General features: G+C 56.8%; 1 protein-coding gene across 7 annotated transcripts in view; it reads right to left on the reverse strand.

The window, feature by feature from the left end:
- Ahdc1 (AT hook, DNA binding motif, containing 1) overlaps positions 1–13833 on the reverse strand; it is a 65740-nt gene that overhangs the window by 20816 nt on the left and 31091 nt on the right. For all 7 annotated transcript variants that reach the window (XM_005394912.2, XM_005394914.2, XM_005394910.2 and 4 more), the window contains one exon: positions 1761–1937. The gene's annotated coding sequence lies outside the window, so the exon portion shown is untranslated. The remainder of the gene's footprint in view (positions 1–1760; positions 1938–13833) is intronic.

Consider the following 13833-nt stretch of genomic DNA (forward strand, 5'->3'; position numbering starts at 1 on the left):
GTCCTGGATGCCAGGTGTGTAGGCGCCACTGCCAGCTCTCACTGGACGTGAGGTTCACCCGGCCGCGGCCCTCCCTTCCTCCCTCCGAGGTCACCCAGGGACTGTGTTTCCCGCCCCGCTCCGCCCCCATCCCCTCCTGCCCTTGGCCCTTCCAGACTCCTGTCCTTGTCTTTTCCTTCTGTCTCCCGGTCTCCCAGAGGACTCTCACCTCTCATCCCACCAGGCCCGCCCCACACCTCTCACCCCCGCCCACCTCCCTCCCCGGAGAGCACCCCGTTCGGCCCTGCCCCTCCCACCCAGGTCTGAAGAACTCCTCCTCCTGAAAGTGGCTGCTGGAAAGGAAGTGACTTCAGCGATTTGGCCACAAGGCTGGGCACTGCTGAGCCCAGCTCAGCTAAGGCTTGCCCAGCCCACCTCCAAAGCATGAACGGAGCCATGTGCACACTCTACCCCAGTGCACCCAGAACCTGGAGCACACATACCAAGCCAGCTGCTGTTTGCACATCTCTCACTACTAGCACCCTGCGCACCCACAGTGTGGCACACCGCACTTCGGTATGCCTGTGCCTGTCCAGTACCCAGCTTGCATCCTGCACTCACCACTCTAGTGCACCACACACAAAGCCCTTGAACATTCCCTCAGCCTTGTCCACTTATATAACTGTGGTGTGCATAGCCTGTGCACCTAAGCACAGTGTTTCACACACACCTGCTTGTACACAGGCCCAAATGCCAGTAAATTTACAGTTGGGTACACCCAGCTTTGTATCCTCCCACAGCCTGCTTCCCCACCCCTTTCAATCCCAGGAGGCCCCACCCCAGACCTCAGGCCCCAGGAATGCTCTTCTGGAAGTTGGGTGGGGTCCCCGGCAGGCAGGCTGGGCCATAGAGAGCTTCCTGGAGCCTGAGGCTTCATGTGTCAGTTCAGGGAGTTGCCTCTCTGAGGCAGGACAGTCGCACCTGGCCTTTGTGCTCCAGAGCCAGGAGTGGGCTAACCTGGTCAGGCGTAGGGTGGGGGGGTCCCATCACTGCCCCCACCCTCCCAGTCCTCCGAGGGCATCCTAGGAAACTGGACTGCTGGGCTCACCTAGAGCCTCACCATTGCCTCCCAGCTCCATTTGCACAGACCTCCTGCAGAAATGTCCTGGGGGTCAGCTGCACAAATCGGGCACACTTGTTTCCATCTCTGCCCTGAGTCCTGGTCCTTGTCACAACCCCTTTCTCCTCCCAATTCTCTCAGGTCAGGAAGATGTAGGGAAGACTTCTCAGACTAGGAAGCAGGACTAGAGAGTCATTATATATCCATGAGCCTCAGTTCCTCTTTCCGGATAATGGAGATTTTGAGTAAGCTGGGATAACACTGCTTGGTTCTGATTTTTGGGAGGCATCTTTTTTTTGAGGCAGGGTCTCTCTGTGAGTTTCAGGCTGGCCTTGAACTCATTTTGTTGCCTAGGCTGGCCTCAAACTTGCAGCAGTCCTCCTGCTTCAGCCTTCCAAGTGCTAGGATTACAGGTGTGCACCACCACACCCGGCTCCAAGACTTCTAGATTTAATAAGCAAATTCAGTAGTGTGGCTGGATACCTCAACTTGGCAGTCCTGCCTCAGGCTCCCGAGTGCTGGGATTACAGGCATGTACTACCATGCTTAGCCACTTGGTTCCTGATTTAAAGGGCACCTTTTTGACCTAAATTGGGATTGGATCCCTACTGGACTGGAGATGGCACAGGTACAGACAGGCTTGGTTTCCTCACACAGTTACCTGAGCAGGCTGTGCCGCAGGCCAGGTTCAGCAGGAAAGGCCTGTCTCTGTCAGTGTTTCCAGGGTGGTCTCTGCAGAGGCCTGAGCAGCGCCCCTCACCTGCGGCCCTCTGCGCACACTCAGCTGGGCAGGCTCTGGGGTCCAGGCTGATGGGTAGACAATCAGGCAAGCTCCCATCTGTGGAGGTAAACACAGCACACCAGGCGTAAACATGGAGCCAGGGGGCAGGGTGCAGAGGGACTTTGAACGAGGAGACTGTCCTAGATGGAGCCCAAGCCAGCTCCAGCCTCAGCCCGTCAGGGAGTTGCGAGCCTGTCTCTTAAAGCTCAGACTCCTGCTAGACAGCAGCGCTTCTGTATGTTTGGTGCTCGTATACACACAGATGCGCACACACCATGGTGGAAGGACCCTGGCCTTGAGGAGTCAGGTGGTCCTTGGTTGCATTCCTCAAGCCAGTAACCTCTCTGGTTCTCCATTTTCTCATCTGTAAGGTGGGGAGAAGAGGATCACACGCACAGACAGGAACACTAGAGGAGCTGCACATCCTAAGCTTGTTGCAGTGCAGGTGTCAGTACGGCTGCTCCGTGAGAGGGGCACACGCTTCCATGAAGGTGCATCTGCAGCCTGCGCTTACCAGGCTCCAGCAGCAACCGGTTACGCCTCTTGTTTTCTCTAATAACCATGCCCTTCCTCACACACACAACCCCCCTGCTTCCTGCCCATTTGTTTGCCTCCTTGAGGTCTGTACTGGAGCCCAGAAGGGGTCTGGGAATCAGGACTCAAGGACTGCTTAGGTTCCGGCTGCCTGGGAATTTGTGCCTGTATAAATGCACGTAACTCTGAATGTTCAGTTGTCTGGGTGAATATACGTGTACATGGGTTTCTGGGTCTGCTCGGCTCGCCTGTGTGTGCCTCTGTATTTCTGTACGCCTGTACGGGCTCAAACGTGCTGAAGAGGTTACATGGGTGGGACTGCTCAGTTGTGGTCAACGTATTAACTAGGCTGAGCGTGTGCCGGGGTCAGTGTCTTCAGTTATACACAGGGTATGCACACGACTGGAATGTCTGTTCTTTTGAGTGTGCGCCTGTTTGTATGCCTGTGAGGACAGAGGTGCGAGCGCCTGTGCCTGTGTGTGACAGGTGTGCCCTGCTGCGGTCAGCTGTGAGTGTGCCTGTATGTGCACATGCTGCGCCTGGCCCGCTCCATCTCGCTGTGGCAGGAGCCAAAGCAGCTCCTGCCTGTCTCAGAGCTCTCTGGATGTGTCCGGTGGGGGGTGCGGCCATGCGGCTGATCCTCTGCTGGCCCTGCAGGCTTCCAATCTTGAGGCCTGTGACTGTGGGGACAGGTGTCACTTGAGGTCAGCACTGCCTCCCTCCTACCTCTGCCATTCTCCGGGTTTTCAGGGTCACGGTGTTCCCATGAGTTGTTTCACATTGGGTCAGTATGTGCTTGTGGATGTGTGTGTGTGTGTGTGTGTAGGGCCTTATTATCATGTGTTTGTGTGTCCTTATGTGTCTGTGTGTCTGCTGGTGGGTCCCTGTGCTATGTCATTGTATGACTGTGCCAGATAGCTGTGTTCCACTGTCAAGACGTGTGAATGAGTGTGCCACGGTGTGCCTGTCAGCACAACGGTGCCTGCCTGCCTCAGTGTTTGTGTGGTACCTTTGTGTAAGTCATGTGCACGCCTGCAGGAGAGAGACCCTTTGTGAGACAGTGTGTGTGTCTGTGTCACTGTGTTTGTATGTGCCTGCTTCCCTCCTCCCTCTCACCCTCCCTATCTCCTGCTCTTTCTCTTTCTCTCTCTCTCTCTCTCTCTCTCTCTGTAGGAGCCAGACAACTCCCCAAGCCTGGATTAGGGACAATTTATCCACAGGCAGAGAAGGAGAATTCCAACCTGCCAGAGCCTCCCTCCTCTGATCTGTCCCCCCTTCCCTGTGGTTGGGTGGGCACAGAAATGCAGCCCAGCAGCTCCCCAGAGGCCCAGGAAGGCGGAAAAGATGGAAATCTGGGTGGCCCCAGAGCCCTCCAGTGGAGGTGGACTGGCTGCCCCCCATCCAGGCCCCCACAGCTCCGCTCATCTTGGCCCTGTTCTCCTGCATATGGTGGGGGGGTGGGGGGAGTCTGCATGGGGTCCGCCTGGCCGCGGGCTGCAGAGACCTAAAGAGCACAGCCATCCCTAGTCCCTCCACAACCTGATACTCCCCAACTGATAAATGTCAGCCTCTCCCCATGTGAACGACTAGGGAACTTGCCATGTGCCCACTCAGACTGGGGGAGGCACCGGGCAGTGTGGTGGGGGGAATGCGGCAAGGGGGAGCAGGGCTGGGCTGGGACTAAGGCTCCCTTCACGGTGCTCCAGGCGCAAGGCGGGATCACATGTTTCCCATTAGCTGCTCTGGCCTCCTTGTTCGGGGGTGTTGGCTGGGGGAGATTTGTTCTGGTTGCAGACACCAGCCGAGACCACACAAGAGAGAGAGCGCACAAGAGAGCGAGCGAGGGAGCAAGAGAGCAAGCCAGAGGGAGAGAGGAAGAGAGATACACAGAACAGAGGGAGAGAGCAGAACCAGAGACAGGAGAGACAGAGACAGAAGCTGTGCGAGACGGGCACACACATTCACGAAGAGGGACGGGGAGAGGGAGGCGGAGGTGAGCTGGGCTGAGACCTAGTTAGAGGCTGAGGCGCTGTGTGGGCCGCAGAGACGGAGCGGAGGCCCAGCACGACTGTCAGGGAAAGGGAGAGGGGCATGGGGGCATCTCTGCCAACAGAGACAGCAGCAGGAAGAAAGGGACTACCAGGGACCAGCTTGTTCTTCACCAGGCTGAGAAAGAGATGGCGAGGCAGACGGGGTGGGCCGGGTGAGGGCCGTGTGGGCAGAGGAGTGGACGTGCAGCACAGCGCGGGGGCAGCGCTCGAGCCTCCCCAGCCTCCCGCCTGCTGACCCTCGAGCCTGGGAGATAACAGGCCCGAATAGTGCTGACTTGCGGTTCAGAAATCCAATATCCTCCGCGGCACACTAATCGACTACCTGAGCTCCTGGCCCGCGCCAAGCTGCCCCGATTAATCCTGCGGCTCCACAGCCTTAATTAGTTTAACAGTTTCAGGGGCAGAAGAGGCAGGGAATAGGGTCCCCAGGCCCATGGGGACACAGCTCCCCTTGCAAACCCTGCCTGGTGCCCCATCTCTCTAGTCACACACCTGCCTCAGCCCCAGAGACCCCTTCCCACGCTATCTGAAAAACACTTGGTCCTCCCCTCCTGGGGAACAGTCCCAAGGGTTGGCACCTGGGTCAGAAGGTAGGTCATGCGGCACTGAGATCCCCCCTCACCCCACACTTGTCCTGTGCTCAGGGCCTCAAGCACTTCCTCTGGCCTGCCCTTTGGGGGCCCTGTGGTCTGCCTGGGGGGGCCCCGCCAACTGCCAGCCTCACACCACCGGGCAGCATGTTGTCTCGTTAGGGTGAGAGACAAGCTCCCAAGTTACTGACAACTTCCCAACAGCATGAGATGATCACACATGTCACTCCCCACAACAGCATGAGACGGGCACATGGTGACATCTCTCTCACACACACAACAGTCTGAAAGACAGGTGTACGAGTCAGCGACAACCCTCCTAACAGGATGAGCTAAGCATATAAACCTGTCGCTTCCCTGGAAGTGTGAGATGGCCACATCTGACACCCCCAGACCGTATGGGACAGGTATCCAGGTTGTCAACCCTCACCACAGTGCAACTATCACACCCCCGTCCATGTCACCCTCCCTTCCACGAGATAAGCCTCCTTCTCTGTGGAGGGGGGTGGGACAGCTCCTCCACCGCCCACAGTAAGCAGGCACACAACCTTGATCCTCCCCGGAACCCTCCCTCCAGATGGTGGGACAGTACATGACATGTCACCTCCCTGACTGCTTTGGACAGGTGACAGCCCACCCACACCCCTCCCCCACCACTGTCGCCAGCCTAGGTGGTGCTGTCCTCTGCCTGCAGAGGCGTCACAGCTCACAGGGCATGAATGTCACCCCGGCACTGCCAGAGCTGGGCACAGCCACACGTTGCCCCAGTGACAAACACCCCTGGCCCCAGGAGGTGGAGGCACACAGAGCTCTGGGTGTGACCTTGGTCCCTGGACACCAGGAGGGGAGGTGCCGTGGCCTCCCGCCTGGGTAACCCAGCAGCCAGGCAGCCCTGGCGGGGGAGAGGACTGCTAGGGAAGAAGCTGCCTTGGCACGCATATCACCTGGAAATGCCCCTTCCTCAAGCCCCTACCCCACTCCATTTCTAATGCAATGCGGCCGTGTATCTGGGGGAGGGTAGGATGGGTGGCAGAGGTAAGGTTGCCACCAAGGCTGTTTCTGTCAGACTGCTTAGAGATCAGTGGGGAGTAGGGGCTTCGGGGTTGGTGTCACCACACAACTCAGAGGAGGGGATGGGATAATGGCTTGAGACGCCCTGCTGTGAGGGGTGCCGCTCTTCCTTATAAAGGCCCCCTCTCCAAACTGCAGGCCACAGAGCTGGGACAAGGAGGCCAAAGTCCAGGGGCATGACTCACCCAGGGAACAGGCCCAGCCTGCTGGCCAGAGTGTGAGGGAGGCTGGGAGCCAAGAGGCCCGGGTTCAAGTCTGCGCTCCTCCCAGGCCAAGCTGGGTGACCTTGGGGCAGCAGCTTGGCCTCTTTAGCTTTGGGAGGGGGAAGGGGCCAAGGTCAGGAAAGTGCCAGGGTCAGAAAAAGGCTGAAGCTGGGGGACAGTGTGGAAGGATGGGGGAGGACAGTGGCCTCTAGCCCTGGCTCGACACTGCTGCTTCCTCACGAAGAACCTCACCTTTCTGTACCTCCTGCTCTGGAGAGACACCACCACCAGCTTCTGAGGACATGTAGCATAAAGTAGGCAGGTACTCAAGAAATGGGAAGCTTCTCAGGAAGAGGGGGGAAAACAGCCCGAGAGCGCAAGAGACTTGTCCAAGGTAAAGTAAAATGCATGAACAGTCTCTACTGCCTGGCTTCCACCTAGAGTTGTTCCTTTCAGATTGCTTGGAGGTATGTGTGGGGGAGGATGCTGTGGATACGGTGCAGACCAAACTGCCCTAAGATCAAGGAGTCCGACAGGAGTCTGTCATCCCCTCACCTTTACCCTAAACCTCACTTGGCCCACCTTCAAGCCCTAAAGTAGCAACTCAAAAGGGATGGGGGCAGCCCACACACCAACCCTCATGACCTGCAGTAGCATCTGCTGGTTTGAAAGCTAGGGGAACTGGGACGGCAGTGTCCAACGCCTACTTTGTACAGAAGCCCAGAGAGGGACAGGCCTAGCCTGAGGTCACACAGCAGGACAGCCACAGAACCCAGAGTTCTGGTCAGGGACAGTCTCAGAGCAGAGTCCCTCTAGCCCTGAGGGTGGCTGGAGCTGGGGGGCCCTGGGGGACTGAGCAAAACGTGGCGACAGATGGCCTGCCGAGGCAGCGGCGATCTGGGCGGCTGGCAGGCATGCTCGCTCCCGCGCAGGGAAGCAGCTAATTTTAGCTGAGGCCTCGATGCCAGCTTTGTTCCCCCCACCCACCCGCCGAGGGGGCCCAGCATGCCTTGCGTGCAACCGCCTCCCCCAGGCACCCCTACTCCCCTCTTGGTGAGTAGTGCCCAGACCCCAGGTCCTAGAACTGTCTGCAGGACCAGGCCTTACCACACCCGGAGACAAGAGCTGGCCCTAGAGGCCTGCATCCCCACCCCAGGGCCTGTTTGCCTGTGACTCCAAGCTCATTCCTTGACAAGGGAGGACAGGAAGAAGGCTGGAGGCCACTGCCCAGACTGGGAGGGCTAGACAGCAGGGGCTGCCAGTCTTGAGGAGAGGCAGGCACTGTCCTCCACCCAGCACTTAAGGAGACAGGACTCTTGATTCTACCCGGGCTCTGGTTCTTCTGGGCTGAGTCTTGGGGTTGGTTGGTGAGCACAAGGGTAGAAGTTACTCAAGCCTTTCCTTGTTCCTCATAACTTTGACTTAGCTCCACCAAATCAAAGTACTTCAAAGAACTCAGGAAGAGCATGGGCAGTACCCTCATGCCAGTGGGGGAAACTGAGGCAGAGTGTGAGACAGCCATTACGGTAGCAAGGTGGAGGACAAGTCCCAGAAATCAGGAAAGCCTAAACGTGCTCTTCTCCAAGTCCTTATAGCTAGGGGGCCTCTTGGCTGACTTAGCCCCTGGGACTACCCTTTGCCCTTATTTGGGCTGGTGGAAGGTAGACCAGGTTAGAGCTCCATCCACAAAACTGTACAAAAGGAAGCTCTTTAACCTTAGACCCTCCCCATTTCAGGTTCAACAATGCATGGCCATTGGGAGTTTCAGGACATATGCCCCCTAGAAAGAGGATACTTCTAGGGGTGATTCTGGAGGGCCTCTCTCAGCTCCCCAATCAAGGGTTATAGGGAAGTGGCAAAGGAGGAAAAAGAAAGGAGACATGAAAGAAATCTATGCATTTAGAGTCAAAGAACCAGAGGGAGAAATCAAGGCAAAGCATCAGACAGAAAGAGGAAGATCATGAGGGCAAGAGAAACAGGGCAGAATGAGCCTTAAAGAGGGAGGGAAGGGAGAAAGAAGGAGCATGCCACAGGAAGGATCACAGCAAGAAAAAGACTCAGGAAGAGAGAGGAGGAAGAAAAGACAAAGAGAGACAAGCAGGATGATGCAGAGACAAAGACACACACACACACATACACATGCAGACAGACACATGGAGGGGAAGAGATGGAGAAGGAGCTCGCCGCAGACAGGCCAAGGCACAGCAACCCAGGGAGCTGGAGACAGAGGGACTGACACACCCAGAGACCAACAGAGACAGTTGAGAGGATGAGGCACACTCACAGAATGGGGCGGGAACAAGGGGGAGACACTAAGTGATAGATGGAGTGTGGGGGGGAACAGCAGGAGTAGGCAGAGGAGAGGAGGAAGGGGGTGTGAGGAGGAGGAGGAGGAGGGGAAAGAGGGGAGATGTCGTCGCCAGAACTATGGGGGACAGAGGACAGAAATGGAATGTGGGTCTGGGCATGAGGCTCACAGATGCATCGGCTCCGGTTTCAGCTGGGGCAGTTGGCTGCTAGGGTGGGGGGAGGAAGAAACAGAGCTGGCGAGGGAGGGGGGCCTGTTGCCATGGCGGCGGGCACGGCAGGGGCACAGTCTGCTGGCACTTGGAGCTCTGGGCATGGTAGGGGGCTGACTGAGGGGGAAAGAGGGGGGTGATGAAGAAGTCTCACCCCTGCCCTCAGGGCTCTAAAAGGAAGAAAGTTTCCAGAGGGTGGCTGGGAGATGCTGGGAGTGGAGCACTGTTGTGGGCGGCACCCTTCTCCAAGTCACCTGTGCTATCCCAGATTCCCACCTGTGCCTCAGGCTGGCCCCTGGGGACCCTTCTCCTCTGTCTCCTCCGGTCTAGCTGAAGATCCACATGCTACTGCTTCTGCTGCTTGTGCTTGCAGGGGAGCAGCAAGATTGTGAATTCAGGATCTGTAATCCTAACGCAGAGCCCAGGCCTACCGGGCTCCAGTTGCCAAGGCGACGGTGGGTCAGAGGGCAGCGCAGGGCGCCCGCTCCTCCAAGTCAGAATCCCAATTGTTAAAGCCCAAGAATAAACAGCTGAAGCGGCCGTGGGGGGGCCGGGAGGGGGGCTGAGGTCTGCATCGGCTCAGTGTGGTGTTGTCAAGCGAGATGTCACTAATTGTCTGAAGGAACGGGCTGAGGCAGCTCTTAACTGCTTCCGTGCCACCAGAGACACCTTGGCTGCCTAGCCTCATCCCTGGGGCCTCCAAGCATTCCACTGGGCCAGCTTGCTGGTGGGGGGAGTGCTGGCCCAGCATAATCCCTGCCTCCTTTGCACTGAACCCCCACGTACTTTGGCTCCTAACACTTCTCTTTGCCCAACTTGGAGCCTCCCACCTGCAAGCTAAATCTTTATGTTCCTAGAACCAGTACCCCCAATCACTGGGCACACAATACTCCTTATAGTGCAGAACTGCCCCTATGGCCTGCAGAACCCTTCCAGCTCTCCCACTGCTGCCGCCTCCTCTTCCCAGAAGTCAGAGGTTCTGGTACAAGACGTGTGGACTGCAAAGGAAGACAGACCTAGTGCTTTCTGATCTTTGCGTGGAGAGGAGACCCTGCTAAGGAGAAAGGGCGGGCTTCTAGCCATTCCCTGTGCAACCACCTACTCTTAAGTCACATATACTAGAGACAAGGCTCTAAAGGGAACCAGAGACCCTGGTTTCTCGTTTTGATTGTTCTACCTACTTCCTGAGTGACTGTGGACAAGGTACTTCCCCTGGGGGCCTGTCTCCTCTATTACCTGTCCTAAGCGTTTAGTAGTGCCTACTGAGCCAGGCCATGTCTGTAATCCCTTCCCAGAAGAATTCCCAGGCCAGTCGGTGAGAAGGGCTCAAGGCAGAAGGTCAGTACGGTGCATCAGGTGAGATACTGCATGAGAAACACTAACCTCTGCACACCGCTGCCATCAACGGACGGCAGCTGATGTGAGCAGCAGTATGGGTCCTGCTGTGATTTCAGAGGGCCACTGAAGGGGGAAAGTAATAAGAAAAAAAAAGATGGGGATGTCGATTCTGGAAAGGTTTCCGGCAAAAAGTTGTACTGGCAAGATATGGCCAGATGGACAAGGTAGAGCACTCCAGGTGAGCGGTCTTGCGAGGTTCTTCAAGGGGAGCTGATTGAACTGCTAAGTCCCAGCGGATCCCGGAGCAGGAAGGGCGAGGCCTTCAACAGCTCCCCGCCCCACCGCCCCGCCTCCTCCCGCACCTCATGCAGGCCCCACCCACTGCGCCTTCAGAAGCCAAGGGAGGGGGTGGCTACGAGGGGGCGGGCCGCCTGCGGGCTGCGCTCCCGGGGATTGGCAGCACCTCGAGTGATGTCACGAGGGGTGGGGCGGGCTTCAGGCACGCCCCCTACCTCAGACAGTCTGATCCCCCTTTTCCTTCTTTGCGCGTCTCAGGTGGGGGCCCGAGGCAGGCTGGGCTGGGCGCTGTCCGTGGGCGGGGAGCTGAGCCCAGAAACAGGGGATCCCCCAGAGAGGGCCCAGCCCAGCCCGGGGCTGGACGCGTACAAAAGGCGACTTGTTCTTTCTCGGGATGCCTGCGCCTTCCCAAGCATACCTACAGCCGCACTCCGGGGACAGCTACACCCACACAGCGGCACAAAGCCTGACAAGGTGGGAAGTGGGGGGTCTCCAGAAGTCGGCAGTAGTAACAACCTTCTTTTGAACCCACCCCCTGCCACATAAAACCATTCACCTCACCCTATCCTATCCCAAGTCATCTGGATACCGCCACAGTCCCATGGGGAGCCCAGTTCCATTCTCAGAATTACCCTTTCCCTCATAAGGTACATGGTTTACTATTTCCTGCTTTGGGGTTTTACTGCCGGGGGCAAGCCAGGCTCCACACGGTGTGCAACCTTGGCACCCAAAAAGGCTTATAGCCGTTTTTTTTGGTTTTTCTCTCTTTTCTCTTTTTGAGACAGGGTTTCGCTATAGTTCAGGCTGGCCTTGAACTTGTAGCAATCCTTCTGCTTCAGCCTCCAGTATGCTGGGATTACAGGCATGCGCCACCATGCCCAGCATGTTTTTTGTTTGTTTGTTTTGCTTTTTAAGCATTGCTAGGTTGAATCCAGCCAGAGCCTTGGGCAGGTGAGGCGAGTGCTCTACCACTGAGCTACATCTCTAGCCCAGCTACCATTACTTTTACTGAGCACCTATTCTGTACAACTTTGTAATTATCCTACATGGTGGGCACTATCTGTCCTGTTTCGTGGTTAGGCAGCTGATGCTTAAGTTAAATGCTCGTCTAACACAGAGGCAAGGTTTTGAAACCTAGGTTACGCTTGACTTCAGAGCGCATGTTCTACCATGTTGCCAACTCTGCCGCCCATCAGTTCACATAAAGCACCCCACCAAACAACCACAGAGTAAAGCCACTTCAGAGTTGAGGTGTCCTCACCCCAAACACATCTCAATGCCACAGTCGAGTACCAGGCAGCCATTCTGATGAACTAGACAGTGGGTATGTTAGGGAAAGTATCTCCTACCTCTAAACTTCCCCTATCCCATGCTGGTCCACAGTCATCTACAAATGTGGCCCAGAACCGGCTGCCTCTGAACTTTCCAGCAGGCTCGCCTTCCACCTCCCCTGATCCCAAGATGACAAAGCACTGCCATACTGCTTAGGCACATGGCCTGCAACTCTCCCTGACCCAGTGTGCTCGGACCCTCCCCTAGCCCATAACCCCTGCTGAGAACAAGTCCAAACAAACTCCTTCCTGGGGATGTCAAAGCACCTTTCCTGGGGAGGCGGTGCTGTGATCCCGAGAGCCTGGCTAGGGAGAAAGATCGGATTACTCTTTCCCCAGCTGTGCTCTGACTTCTTGGGGTTGACCTTTCACCTCACCCAGGCCAAGACCCAAAGAGGGCCAGAGTCCAGTCCTCACCTCCTGTTAACCCTCTGCATTCTTCACCTTTTCATTCCTGGGCCCCTGCCAGGGTCTGGCAGGTTTCAGGAAGCCCAGCCGGGCATGCCAACCTTTCCCTAGCCTCCCAGCCTAGCGTCCGGTTTCCCAGAGAGCTTTACAGCTCCCTGCCCCCTACCCATGCTGCCCTGCCGGGATCAGATACCTCCGCCCAAGCAGCTGAAAATGACCTGGGCTATTTTCGCTGAGGGATCACGTTGCAACTCCCCCTTGAGCTGGTAGCTTCCCACACCTCTCCACACCATTGCCCCCTCACCCTCATCTCTCTCTCAGAGCCACTAACAGGACAGGAGGGCTTTTAGAGACCACTGGCCTACGCCTCTGAGATGGGGAGTCTCAGACCAATAAGAAGCCAGGCACAGAGTTGGGCTGAGAATCAGGCTCCCTGGGTCCCCGCCCAGGTCTCTTTCTACTGTCTAGCACAACCTGCTCCATACCCTAGATCTCTGAGCCTGACCCAGCCAACCTTCCCCAAGCACCGGAAAGTCACCCAGGAGGCTACCCATAAGTCCCTGTGCTGCCCTGCACGTCAGAATCTGCCTTCACCACACTGTTCTGTGTTTAGGATTGGGACCAGGTTCGTACCTGTGCCACAATGTGGACCCACCTGGAAGGTTTTAAGGGGTGCAAACTGGGAGGAAAGATTGGGAGACTGAGGAATTCCCTAGAATTAGGTAATTTAGGCTTTACTCCGAGTTGCCCCTTGTTTCAGCTTCTTGGTCATGTCTATCCCCACTCCCACCCTGGGGCTTTTCATTCCCACGCTCAGTCCCGTCCAGGCCTCTCTGCCCCTGCCCTCTGCCTCAAGCCCCAGCACCTCCTGGACAGGAATGTGACTGGTCAGGTCTGAATTGACCACATGAGTGGCTATAAGGTGACAGACCCCAATCTTCCCATCCCCCCAACCGCACATACCAAGAAGGGGGTAGGAACTGCATTAACCCTTTACAGCCTGGCTTTTGGGGAGAAAAGGAGGGGTACTCTACTTCCCATGGCCAATCACCTGGGCTGCCAGGTAGGGGAAAAGTACAGGCAGAATCTACTTCAGCAAAGGGGCAGGTCAGGGGTCTCTGTAAGAGATTATCCCATACCACCCTAAATGCTTATTTGTTTATTTTTGTAGGGGGAATAGAACTGGGGACCTTACACTTGCCAGGCAGGCGCTTGTGCTGCTGAGCTATATCCCCAGGCCACCCCCTAAATGTTTAAATCTCATCTCCCATGACATTTGGGAAAAGTCTGGAGCTGGTGCTGAGGGCAGAGAAGGAAAAGCAGCATCATGAACCCCAACCTCTGGAGCCCCTGGTCTGATGGGAGAAACACAACCCTGCCCTGAGGGGGCGGGCAGGCACAGAGGCCGGGACAAAGAGCTAAGAGCAGAGCATGGAGCTGCTACACAAGTGGGAGGAAGCCAGGACAGGAGAACAAGCCAGGTGGGGTCAGGCCAGGCAGGCTTCCCGGAGGCCCCTGGGCCCACACCCCTCCCCCTAGGCTCTGGAATCTCGGGGGTCAGGGCTGAGGGACAGCTCCACCCCCTGCTCCCCTCAGGCTCAGGAATTCCAC

The sequence above is a fragment of the Chinchilla lanigera genome, unplaced genomic scaffold (genome assembly GCF_000276665.1).
Source record: "Chinchilla lanigera isolate Chin_1 unplaced genomic scaffold, ChiLan1.0 scaffold00051, whole genome shotgun sequence".
Classification (NCBI taxonomy): Eukaryota; Metazoa; Chordata; class Mammalia; order Rodentia; family Chinchillidae; genus Chinchilla; species Chinchilla lanigera.